The sequence below is a fragment of the Athalia rosae genome, chromosome 1, assembly GCF_917208135.1.
Source record: "Athalia rosae chromosome 1, iyAthRosa1.1, whole genome shotgun sequence".
Lineage (NCBI taxonomy): Eukaryota > Metazoa > Arthropoda > Insecta > Hymenoptera > Athaliidae > Athalia > Athalia rosae.
This window is the reverse complement of record NC_064026.1, coordinates 13365365-13378103: the sequence shown is the minus strand read 5'-3', so window position 1 is coordinate 13378103 and position 12739 is coordinate 13365365.

Sequence of the window (12739 nt, the reverse complement as noted above, 5' to 3'; positions counted from 1 at the left end):
GATAGTCATTCGCGTAAATTCTTTGTTGAATATTCTGCAAAACCATGGATACATGTACATGTGTATATTCGTGATAAAACGTTGAAACACATCATGCGGGAAATATACCTATACATAGGTTCGAATTGAAACGACTGGAGAATGGCCGAAATTTTTACCGAAAATTATCGTTACCAACTGTTACGATATTCACGCGAAGCAATCAGAATTCTCTAATCGAATTTCATCGATAATTTTTGAATCTCTGAATCCACGATACGTCGCAAATATCTTGATTTGCTTTTGATAGTACGAAAACTCCGCAGGGGTGTACGTTCACCGTGTAGTATTTCAATTGAGTTGGTAATGAGGGTTCGGAATGACGTACGGTACGGAATCGGAGATGTAGAGGAAACAACGGAAATGTGTTTCGAAATGCAGTGATAACCCCGAGGCTATGCGTTTTCAAATCACGAACGTGTCCGCCCCAAATGATGTTTCCTTTTTTTGCTCTCTTTTCAAATGTCTGTCTTACGCGTCAGCGAAGCAAACGCTTTCCGCAAACCAGATATTGATCAACCATCGTAACAAACTCTGACGTACACGACCTTCGGTGAGCGTAATTCGGTAGTTTCGAAATTTTTACTACGAAAGCGGCACGAATGCGAGCATGTGTCTTTGACGAATGGGCAGCTTCTGCCTTAACCGTGCGAATTCGCTAATCGCGGTATATCCGGCACTCGGCGAATTATACCGAATTAGCGGCTTTAGTTGGGGAAAAATGTTCGCTGTAATTTAGAGCGCCACGGCACACCCCACGCCGTCGGTTCGCCGTGCAAGTGGTATTGCGTACACGTCGTTATCTCTTTTATTTTTTTTTTTTTCCTTGATTTTTTTCTATTCTTCAACTTGCGAAACGAGGATAACGCTTTTTACTCGATGCGCCATTCATTCCCAGGGACTACTTACTGTTAGACACCGCAGGTCACGAAAATTCGCTTCTATTATACATATAGGCAGTAATTCCTTTACTGCACTTCCTACGTTACGCTGTAACCGGCGGCTTGAGATCAGTAGTATAACCGACAAACCGGTCAGCCACTGCGGACGCAGAGACTCGACGATCATGAGCGGCAGGAGAAGCGATACAAGGCTGCGACCGCGTTCCCTCTGGACTAATCCGTCTGTAGGAAATAGAAACTGCATCCATGTTTCGTGTTCGCCGTTGGCAAACAACACCATGAAACTAGATATGAGACTCTCAGCGTTATGATTGTTGTTTGTTTTATTTGCCCGCGTCGACGGAAATAGAATCGGTGTACGTACATCGGATCTACGTACAGGGGGTATGAGCAGCATCTGACAACAAGTATACGTAAGTATTGGTGCATAAGGGTCTACGGTGGAGTTGGAAGTCGACGATCGATTAGCGTTGGCAATCTCGTAATATTACGACAGGCCGAACTGTCCTATCATACGGAAGGGAGCATCGTGCGACAAAGATGTTTTGTTGCAATGTAGACGGTAGTTTACTTTTATTGTCGTCGAATAGCGTACGCGGATACCATTCCAGAGATTGCACTGTTTTACATATCACTGGTAAAACTTTCAGTGGGAATAAACTTTTCTGGCCAGAGCGGCGCACCTGACGTATACAAAATGATCATTGTCTTATAACTCGTAAGTTCAAAAGTAAAAGGCTGGGTACGTAGTAACGTACAGCTCACTTAGATCCCCGTGTTACGTGCATGTTCACTCTCATTTGTTGTATGAAAATTTGCATCGAAATTACGGAACAAGAAAAATCCCCTGTTTAGTTTTTTTTTTTTTTTATTTATTTATTTTTTTCGCAGATAGGTATTCGCCGCGTGATACTTCGGGTTTCGTTTTTTCTGTATTTTGTTTCTCTGTCTCTCGATGACAGCTCCGCAGATCTACAGGTAACGTGAGATTGGTTAAATTACAGTCGGCTGATGTATTTTCCAGCGAAATTGTCTACTATCGTGAGTTTGTCCGCGGTGATTCCGTGACATTAATTGATTTCGGTATCATTTCCGCTCTGAACTCCGTAGCACAGCGTGCGCGCATTCTCCCTGTTCGCTAAACAGAAAGAACAAAACCAGTAGAAATGCTTTGTTTGAAAAAGCTCCTTCGGCGAATCGGTTGATATGGTAGGTATACAGAGTCTTCTTGCAACCGTTTCACGTTTCCCTGATGAGGGAAGACCGAAGGAGACCCAATGGAAACTAAAACTGTTGAAATAAAACCGAAACTGTTCGTGCGAGTGGTTTACTCGATATCCTGCAGCGGTACCCGAAGCTCGCTAGCCATGTTTTTATCCGAATAAATCTTCGGCACAAAGGCATACGAGCAACTGCAATGAGTTACAATTAACGGTAAAATGTAAAAGCGACGAGCTATTCGTTCGAAATAAAAAAGTAGGCTGGCGGAACTTTTCTGTGTATGGAGTATACACGTAGCGATGTACGTGTCTCTGAACCGGTCTCATTTCGAGAAATCTTATCTTTGAGATACCATCTCGGAGTACGTTTGTAGACATAGCATTAAAAGCCTGACTAAAAGAAATAAAAATGAAGAAGAAAGAATGGAATGGAAGGACGAAAAAGAAGAAGAAAAAAAAAAAATAGAAGAGAGCAGTCGAGAAAGAAAAGAGCAAAGAAGTAGATGTAGAAGGACACGGAGACGTCTTCATTCTCTACTGGCTTTTATTCTTGTGTTTCAATGAAGACTGCAATAAATCTCAGAAGCGACACGCTAAGCTTTGGCCGACTCCGCTACAGTAAAAGTCTGTAGCTTACAATTACCTTTATTTACATTTTCAACCCCATCGTTGATCCCGAAGTAAAGCAAGGAAAAAGCTCAAATTTCTACAAACATTCGAGATGAATCTTTGATCATTAAAACGAATCTTCGTTTACCTCATACCGTACACCTTTCTTTCGCATTTTCTGTTTCACTAGAATTTTATAGACATGTAAAAGTGCATCGCTGAGGATAAAACAAAAAGGAGAAGATCATCTAATTGCAGAGCTTTGAGAAAATGCAACTGTGGTAGGTAGTTGCATTCTAAAACGATGCGATGTACGTACGTACGTACCTGCACACGCAGGTTTCATACCACCCGTCGCCGCGTCCTAAAACTTTCAGGACTAGATAATTCGCTAGCATCTTTTCACAAGGCAGTTTGGTTCTGGTTCGACCGTATCTTCGATCTCTCCTACCTCAACGGGTGTTAAATTTAATCTTGCGTGATGCGATAGGAAAAAGATCAACTCGGTCACGACGGTGTCCCTCCGAAAGCCAAGGAAACTGTTGAGCTTTTGTCTCCCGCCGCGGGGTTTCCTTATCCTCGCTAATAAAACTGAACATCATCAAAACTGACCTATCGAGTCCGCTTTCATCGATGAAAATTTATCAATAACTTTGCGGAAAATCAATCACACATCGTCCTCACAGCCGCGAGCTTCTCGGACAGCCTTATCAATTCTTCGCCAAATTTACGAATACTCGTCCCAGTTCACCTGAGTCGTAGAGCGAAGTTCAGAAACTTATTGTTAGTCGGAATGAAAATAATTTCACGGAATGCTACGACGAACTATTAACGTCGAACTCGAGACATTTTGACTCATGTAGGCCGGTTACACGATCGAACGAGTAAACGGAATTAACGGAGCGTTATTTATATGCGGAATATGCACGTCGCATCCCTTTCCAAGATCGATAAGAAGGCTTCGGTTTCCTTTTTTTCCCCTCTGCAAGAGGTATACGTTGCGGTATAACTCACACCCCAAAAACGCAACGGCTATCCCCTCGGTATCCGACATCACCGACGGTATCCGCAACTCATCACCTCGGATACCTTTCCAGCTGTACGGGAAATTTTACCGGGGACCAAAAAAGAGTCCATGTTTCTTCACACGCCATCATCTCGTATTAGCATTAACCCCGCGGAAACATAAAGATGACTCGGTATAAAATGATGCCGATGGACGTAGCTGTCGTAAAGATGAAAGTTGGTGACGCGCCAAAACCCTTCAAAAGCTCTAAAAAAAATGCGCGGGCGTTAAACGATCGAAATTCTTCACGCTCGGTTCCTTCGAGTGAAAATATCGACACCCGGAAGACCGATTCAAGTCTTTGATCCGATTCGTCCGAGCGCGGCTTCGGTCGGTGCAAATAGATGATAGTTTTCTTCGAATCGCATTGCATCACCATGTATCTTTCGACGAAAGGGTGGAATCGGTAGAGTTGAAAATTTATTTGGCGAAACAGCGGAGCAACGAAGGTGTGAGAACTTTATTCTCAATTTTCGGCATCAATCTGTTGCTCGAGAGCACTGATCCAAAACAATGGTTATTTCAGCGTAGGTATAGATGCGGGCCTTGTAACACGTGTACATTCATATAGAATGGGACCGATGTACGAAACAAATTTGAAGGAACAGGAAAAAAAATCTTCGCCAATCCATCTTCGGCAGGGAAAACTTACGCGGAAACTCCGCAAAGGCAATCAAAAATACGCAGTGATTTCTATACTGTATACTAAAACTTGAGAGTTTCCGCAGCATGGCACAGTCCTTTTCTATCGAATATAACCTTCGACTGGAAGCCACATTTCTTTTAGAAACTTTATTCACTTTTTTTTCTTAACCATAAGAAATAAAACAAGAGGGGAATAGGTACTTCTGATAAGTATGTTGAAATAACAAAGACAATACCAACTGAGTTTGGATGAAACATGGAATAAGAAATTCAAGAGAATTAAAAATCAAACGGGTTTCAAGGATTAACGGAGGGTTCGGTCTGAGTAGGTGAAAAGGGTGGTGATGGTTGGTGACAACGGACTAATTGTCACCTGATGACTACAGCCATTATCCTCCGCGACGGTCGTTATCCTTCGGTAACAGCCGGCATCTTCCGATCAATTAACTCAAATTTCAAATTGAAAGTTAGGGAACGGAATGGTAACAGGTCTCGGCTTTCGAAATTCACGACTATTGGAATTTTTTCGTGGCGCAGGAGAGAAGGACTGGAAGGAAAGTTGCACGAAGCGGAAAAAAACACAGACCGTTCAGCCTGCGTCGCGGGATGAAGGAATTGAGAGCGAAATCGACGGGGGGAAAAACCGTCCCTTTAAAATATCGTGACTAAAGCAGCAATTTCAAACATATTTTGCGAATACGTATCGTAGGTTCATGGCCCCGAACAGTAATTCAATACGTCAGACCGAAGATTCATTTCCCCTGGATATTGGATTCCCCAACGAAATATCAGAAGTCTCGGGGTTATCATAGGATTTCGGGATTTTCTCAGCCGATTCTTACGACCACTGCAGAGAGGATAACTGTACAAGTAACGTACTGTGTACACGCTATCGCTGTGGACTTCAAGACCCGTTAAATGTGGTATCTGGTTGTTCGAAAATCAAAGTTTCGGCCGATCGATACATATTCAATTTTGGGAACGGTCGAGGTAAACTATTTCTTCGTTCGTTCGAATCATTTGTCTGACCAACGACTTCCGCTCGACTTTCGTATCAGAAAGCCTTCGACTCATTCGCGTGATTTGTACCAATAAATTCGAACCGCCGAGAGATAGTTATGTACGGTGTCGATTCAAGCATAATTACATTGTTCGCCCCAAAGACTACAAATGAAATTCGGGCTCATCAAAATGAAAAGAAAAGCGACGCTAATCTTGTAACCGCAGGTGCATGAAATTGCACCATACATTTCAATGCTAAACGATAACATTCATACTCATTATACGCTATCTGAAATTGTTTCAGATAATTTCAGCATGCGAAAACTATCTATAACAGAATTAACAGTGTTTTCCATTTCACTCATCTTTCGATAGAATGAACTTCTGCGTGTGCGAATCTTGATTGACGTTGAGTTCCTCTGACAGCCAGTGTGTGGTTGAGAATTTGGAGGTAATATTATTCAGGTTAATAACGATGCCTGCTGATAACACGTCAGAGATCGGAGCGCCGGTTCCAGTCCGCCCTTGTCTGGGTGCGCAGCCGGTTACAGTGCAACGCATGTCCAAGTACAATGCATCTATAATTGAAAGAGCATGGACAATGACAAAGTCCAAATCTTGCGCTGCAATCAGTTCAGCGACGATAATCTCTCAAGATCGTCGTTAGGGGAATCATCGTTTCAGATTTTCGAATGACGGGGAAGAAATTCGGTTCAAAAGCGCTCTCGTGAAATTAAGATCATATTATTACGTGTGCCGAATCTACTCCGATCGTTCACCTGTGAATCGCGTGGGCAAGGAATCTTTTGTACGACAAGTACTGCGAAATGTCTCCTCCGCGGAAGGTTCACATTTTCCGATCGGACCTTGTCGGTGATTTGAAAATCCATAGAAAAGATCATAAAGTTGAATAGGTACATACGTGCGGTTTACTTATACGTATCGCAGAGGTGAACGGAAAAATCAGTATTCAAGAGCGAACCGAACTCTGTCAAGCCCCGGTCTTAATAAAGCAGAGAAAACTTTTCGATGTCCCCAAAGAATTGGCAGAGCGTGGTAATGTATTGAAAAGGGGTGCTTCTTATTCGCGAGTGACATCGACAAAAAATCCCCGGCGTATAATTGAGAGTTTAGTCAGGGTCCCGAGACCCAGCGTAGTTATTCGGATGAGAGTGCTAATGAGCCTGTTCTGGCGACCGGCCTAAATTGCAGGGGTTTCCTATTTCTCTTCCCTCCCTTTACTTTTTCCCCATCTCTATGCTTGCCATTTTTTTTTTTTTTTTTTTCTTTTTTTGTCTCTTCTCCCATTCCTTTTCTCCTTTTTTTCTCTCCAATCTCTAACCTCCTGCAGTGGGCGTTCCGCTACTGTGAGTCGTTTTCCTACAGGTTGGGAATAGAATTCCGCATAGGCAGGTTGCGTCGGAGGATTAACGGAGGATAAAAATTAGCCTTATTAGGGTCAACTCATGTCTATCTTCTACCGCACTTAAAAAGGGTAAGGGTTGAATCCTTTCTCTTGGAATCCGGTAGCTGGCATCGCGAACTAGCTACTTCAACCCCCTTGACGAGCTGTATGGGCAGTTTTACGCGTGAACGTTGCTATCCCGTGTCAGAAGGCTAACAAAGACAAATGAACGAGGTCGAATCTACAGGGGTTGATAAATTGCGTATTAGCGTAATTAAGTTTTTTCAGTAGAATCGCTGGTACATTACAGCTGAAACATCAAAGTATATCGAAAGGGTGGAAAAATAAGAAGCGGATATACTTCTCCGATATATGACCTCGGGCGGTACGGCTTTACGGTCGAGCCTCGGCAAAAGAAAAAGTAGGCCAACAACCGAATTCTATCCTAATCTTTTTTGATCCTCAGACTCTCGATTGAATGGAGCTATTCTGCAGTGGAGTTCTTACGCCGTATAGTGAGAATCAAGTACTCACGTTTGGTACTACTTTGATCTACTGTACCTTCGCCATGCTTCGAAAATGCTTGACCTGAGTCAAGCAGTATATCCAATAAGCCACAGTTTAATTAAACTTAGTTCAAACCTGACCCTTTAAGGGTGGTGTAGGGGGTGGCGGGACGGCTGGTGGCGGTGTACTTCCGAAACTGTACCTAAATCGATTATCGAAGTTGCTTCCTAACTGCACTGTAAGCGATTACTGTTTTATACCGAGTTCCGCACGCCCGTCGTCTCTCTCTCTCTCTCTCTCCCTCTCTCTCTCTGTAACGTAGTAAATATACTAGGTACATATATCTAGAGTCCATCGTGTGTTATATGTGCAATATGTGTGCGTGGGGCATTAAGTACACTTGCTAATCGCATTAAAATCGACCAGCACTGCTCACATTAGAGCGTGAGACAGCTTCGCCCATCGGCAAACCTGCTTTGTTTATATCTGTACAGATATGATAATAAGAACGACAACGAATAGAACAACAATAATAATAATATTAATAATAATAATAATAATAATCACAACGGTATACCTAGGCGGAAGTGCAAGAACGCGTTACGGAAGTACAGAATAATATGTGCGAAATATAACACGTACTCTCCCCCTCTTCCGTTGCAACGTGTAATGTAATCGGTGTAACCCTTTCTCAGCGACACGACATGCGAGGCGGGGCGGGGCGGGGGTCGTACCGCTGCAGGACAAACTTCCATGGGTTGAATTGGTAATGCGCCGAATGTAATTTTCTATTCAATTTACTTATCCGTAATTGCATGAGCTGATTAATCCGAACGCCGTACACATATGTATGCATGTATAAAAGAACAATGTTTCACGATCACACTTTCAGAACAATGTTATACGAATGTCAAGCACGAGACTAATTAGTGAATAAAATTGCTATACGTACAATGCAGGTAATATTTTTAGTCTCTGATAACCTACTGGGGTGAAAGAACCAGTGTAGCAAATATAAAGTTTTTATACGATGTGTAAGCGTTGTAGACGGATGGAGTGATCCTTGTACCAGCATATTTTTATCGCAATTGAGAGTAAGTGAAAATATTGAATTTTTAAATGTACAAAAAGACGATACTGTATCTACCTGCATTATTTCATTGCAAACGGTGTTCAGAAACGTGTGTATGTGCATACGTACATGGAAGAGATACGGAACGTGTCATTACTTCGTAATTAATGCATGTACCTATGATACAAATACGAGCAGACTAGATCTCGTGTTCGTGAAATTGGATGTGTACGGTAGACGTGTATGATGGTACTCCCATACATGAAAGGGCTCGTTTGAAGGAAAATCAGATTCCGAAACATTCACCTCTTTTTTTGTGCGAGGATCATTTTTTGACCTTTCTCCCGTTATGTATGTGCCGATGAAGTCGGTCCGGCGTATTTGAACTTTCACACGGTATCCGATGTAATAGCAATTTAAAAAAAAGACGTTCGCTTGGGGTTGACTAATTCCTTGGAAAGTTGGAAACCGGATCAGGGCTCGGTCGAGGTTGATTGAGCAACAATCGAATCGAGATGATAAAGTAACGGGGTGAAAGAGGAACGCTTGCGCGCTTCTACCGTTAAGAAACGGTCGGCTCTTCGAATGTTGCTTCGAGCTTTGTCTAATTAGGGTAAATTAGAAAATTCTTCACCGTGAATTAGCGACGTGCGGCACAAGTTAAGGCTCGAGACCCCGCGAAAGTCTTTTACATCATCAGGCAACGAATTACGTTGAGTCACCGTCGAGTTGAAACCGAGCACCGACGAGACGGAGTGATTCGTGGACGTGGTAAAGGAATAAGACCGAACTAAGGTAATCTCCGACGTCCGAAATGGTCGGCCGCGTTCTACCCTAATTAACCTTAATTCTAATTAACTAAACTCTCCGTTAAAACTAACCTTCCGCTAATGCGAAGATATCATACGACATAATTAATTAAACCTCTTATTTGCCTAAGTGCTTTCTCGCTCGATGTCGCGTGATGCAGTCTCGTCAGGCAGTTGGCTATAGAGTTCAGTTTCACCCGAATCTATAAACAAAATAAAAGTCACACAAAAGGCTCGGTATTATTAATGTTGTTACGACGGCTAAATCGTAGTTTAGTATTTCAGTAAAAATTCATTGTCAAATAAACAAATGATAAATAAACTTTTCCGGCACCATTTATTTTGTTTTCCAAATTTATGGCCTTATCTGCGTGAAATTCTGAAAAAAAAATTGAATCCAACATCATTTCTGACGAAATTATGATTTTTTTTAAGAAACCGCCTCTTAATTTTTCGATTGTTCATGATAAATCGAAATTTGCACCAATTCAAAAATCCTTCAGCACAAAAATCTAACTCCCCGTGGACAATCGACATGGCAAATTAAAAAAATATCTGAGCGGTGACTGATCCGGTTCACGTGGAATGGCCCATATACATATATATTTGTGATCCGCATGCCGAACTCTGGACATACTCAGATTTCAGGAAATTTGGAGAGGTGGGGCTTAAAGAATGCAATTACATTGAAAACCAATACGGCTGGATTAACGTTTGCCGGTAATTAAAATGGAATATGAACTTCTGATCCGAAGTGAAAGCGTATATACTGTATACCAGCATTCACGCTGATATATGTATATAATACCAGTTCGTTGGGAGTTTAGATTAAGATTGACACCCTCAGGGAGAGCAGCTGGGGTTAGTTTCGGATCTCGCTGAGACTTCGGAGTACTTATTGCTGCTGCTTGTCCTAAGTAATGCGTCTCGAAACACGACAGACGTTTCCTTTTTCTTTTTCCCCTTCTCTTCATTAGCCGCATTTTCAGTTATACACGATTCCTATAGCCATCAACGTCGAATAATCGCGATGACGACGTGGACAGGCATTTCATGCCTTCAACCAACGGAAATCCCGAGGAGGGCTGCAGCTCGTCTCTCATATTTTCACGAGTGCTTCGACGGAAAATATTTTAACGATTAACGATTTCGTTCATTGGATCTGACGATTTTTCGAATCCACATACCCAGCGAGGCAGCCCCGGAGCGCTCGGTTTTGTAAATCAGATTCCTGAGGACGGAGAGTCTCTCCTCGCGTGTCCTTGAACGAAAAGGATTGAGAAAGGACGAGAGAGGGTGGGAGGCAGCAAACTTAACGGAGACTAACCACGAAGCAAGAACCGTAAGCAGTTGGAAAAGGATAGCGCGGTAGAGTTTGGTGCGAAAGCTCTTGAAAGCATCACTGGAGAGGAAAAGATGACTGGAGATGCCTGGGTTCAAACGTCACCCCGAGGCTCACCCAATTCCATCCCTCACCCCCGATTTCCCTACCTCATAGTCGGGGGATTCCTTACGGCGAGGAAAAGCCGAGCGTCTGACTCATCCGGAACTTTACTACTTCCGAGATCAACATTTTCAAGGTTATAGGTATATTATCCACAGTTCTTAATCAGCGGCGTGTTGACTCAAGACGCGCGTCAAGTGCTCGCGATAATCGATCACCCGGTCGAGATGATCACAATTCATGTTAAAAAAATATGCCGACCTCTCCGGTGAGAAATACATTAATCGCCCCGTATGGCAACACGCTACCGGAAGGGGATACCGCTTTGCATTCTGCCAACGTAAATCACCGCTCGATGTGACGAGAATCCGAATCGAGAGTCTAGATTCTCACTTCTTTACGGTGGAAATTTTTTCCTCATATTCCCACCGCCTATACTGGATAAATTAAAGAACTGTCCGGATGACGCGTCGTACGTGCAACAATCCTGAATAATGATAAACCTTACGGATATACTTTGCCCCAGTGTTATTTGAAATTGAACTAAAATGTAAGATATATGCTGACAGGGTTTTATCTACTCCTTTTTTCAAGATTGCTGATACGCGATATACCTTTTAATCTTCCGCTGTTGATTCGCGATATGAATCAGATTGCGGAAGGATGAGCCGCTGTTGGTATGCTGGTCGGAAGATGCAATATTTGAGAAAATGAGCGCGGCTCCGGCATTATACTTATAAGCCTGATTTCGCCCGGGGAAAAGATACGGCACTAACTTATTCCGGGTATATAGAAATGACAATAAAGTGAACTAAGCTTAAGTTAGATCGGCAAATACGCGGGAGTTCTAATATAAATATAGATCGAAAAATTCAATTCCGGATGTCGCACCGCGGCGACATATTACGGATTATTTTTTTCCATCTCCTGACGAATTGGCGGCGAGCCTAAACTTATTTCCGGTATTTGCGATAACGTAGAAAAAAGCCCCGCGGCAGCCCAGGATTTGGTTAACCTTGAAATTATAAGTCGCGACCTCGGGGTGTCATTTGTCACCGAGTGTTCAACATCCGTAAAATAAATATTTCAACTCAGAACGCAGAATTCGAAGATCACCTTTTTTCTTTTTCTTTTTTTTTTTCCTCTAACAAACGCGAGAGTATCAGCGTTACGTTCGTACACGCAGAGTCACGTTCACGATGCTTCGGAAATTAATTGATGTATTTTCTTACCACCAAATAGACGGAATATATTTCTACTTCATCGCGATGTTCGTGCACGGGGAATTTCAAGGTCTTCCGTCGAGGGCGGGTCTTCGCTGTTCTACTTCGGTTCAACATCCAGCTCACAAGCTATTCGTCTTCAACCGCGGTAGAGTCTAGCGACAGCGAAATATGTTCCGAAAAACGTGAACGGATAAAAACAGAAACAATTCGCCCGACGATACATATAGTTATATTATCGAGTTGAATTATTTATTACGAAAGTAATGAATAATTCTGATCCCAATTTTTTTTTTTTTTTCTTCTTTCATCCTCCTCTCATTTTTCTCTCCTTCACCTGTTATCAAAAACGAAATTTTCTCAGAGCAGCTGGTATTTTACTTGGATTTTATTTTTCTTTCCATCAGTTTTATTCATGTATGAAATGGGAGCGAGTCATCATCGAGGTACAAGTATCGGGTGAGTTATATTCTTCAATATTACAGGTGATTGACGACGAAGTTGAAAGTGAATGAAAGCAATGAAAAGGAGAAAAATAATAAGAAGGAGGAGATGAAGGCAACGCAGTCACGATTTCTGCAGGTTTGGGTCAGAGCAGACGCTAAGGGGGATGGAAGGAAAGGGGTTAAGTTATGCGGAGAATGCACTATACACGCAAATGTGGGCTTTATTGAAGAGAAAAGCGGTCCAAACCATTATAGCCCCTCCCCTAGACTTTTCTCGCGACCCGAACACGGTGAAAAGCGGAAGAAGTTGGAGAAGCGTTCGCAAGTCTCCTATGAACGCGTCGCGTCTT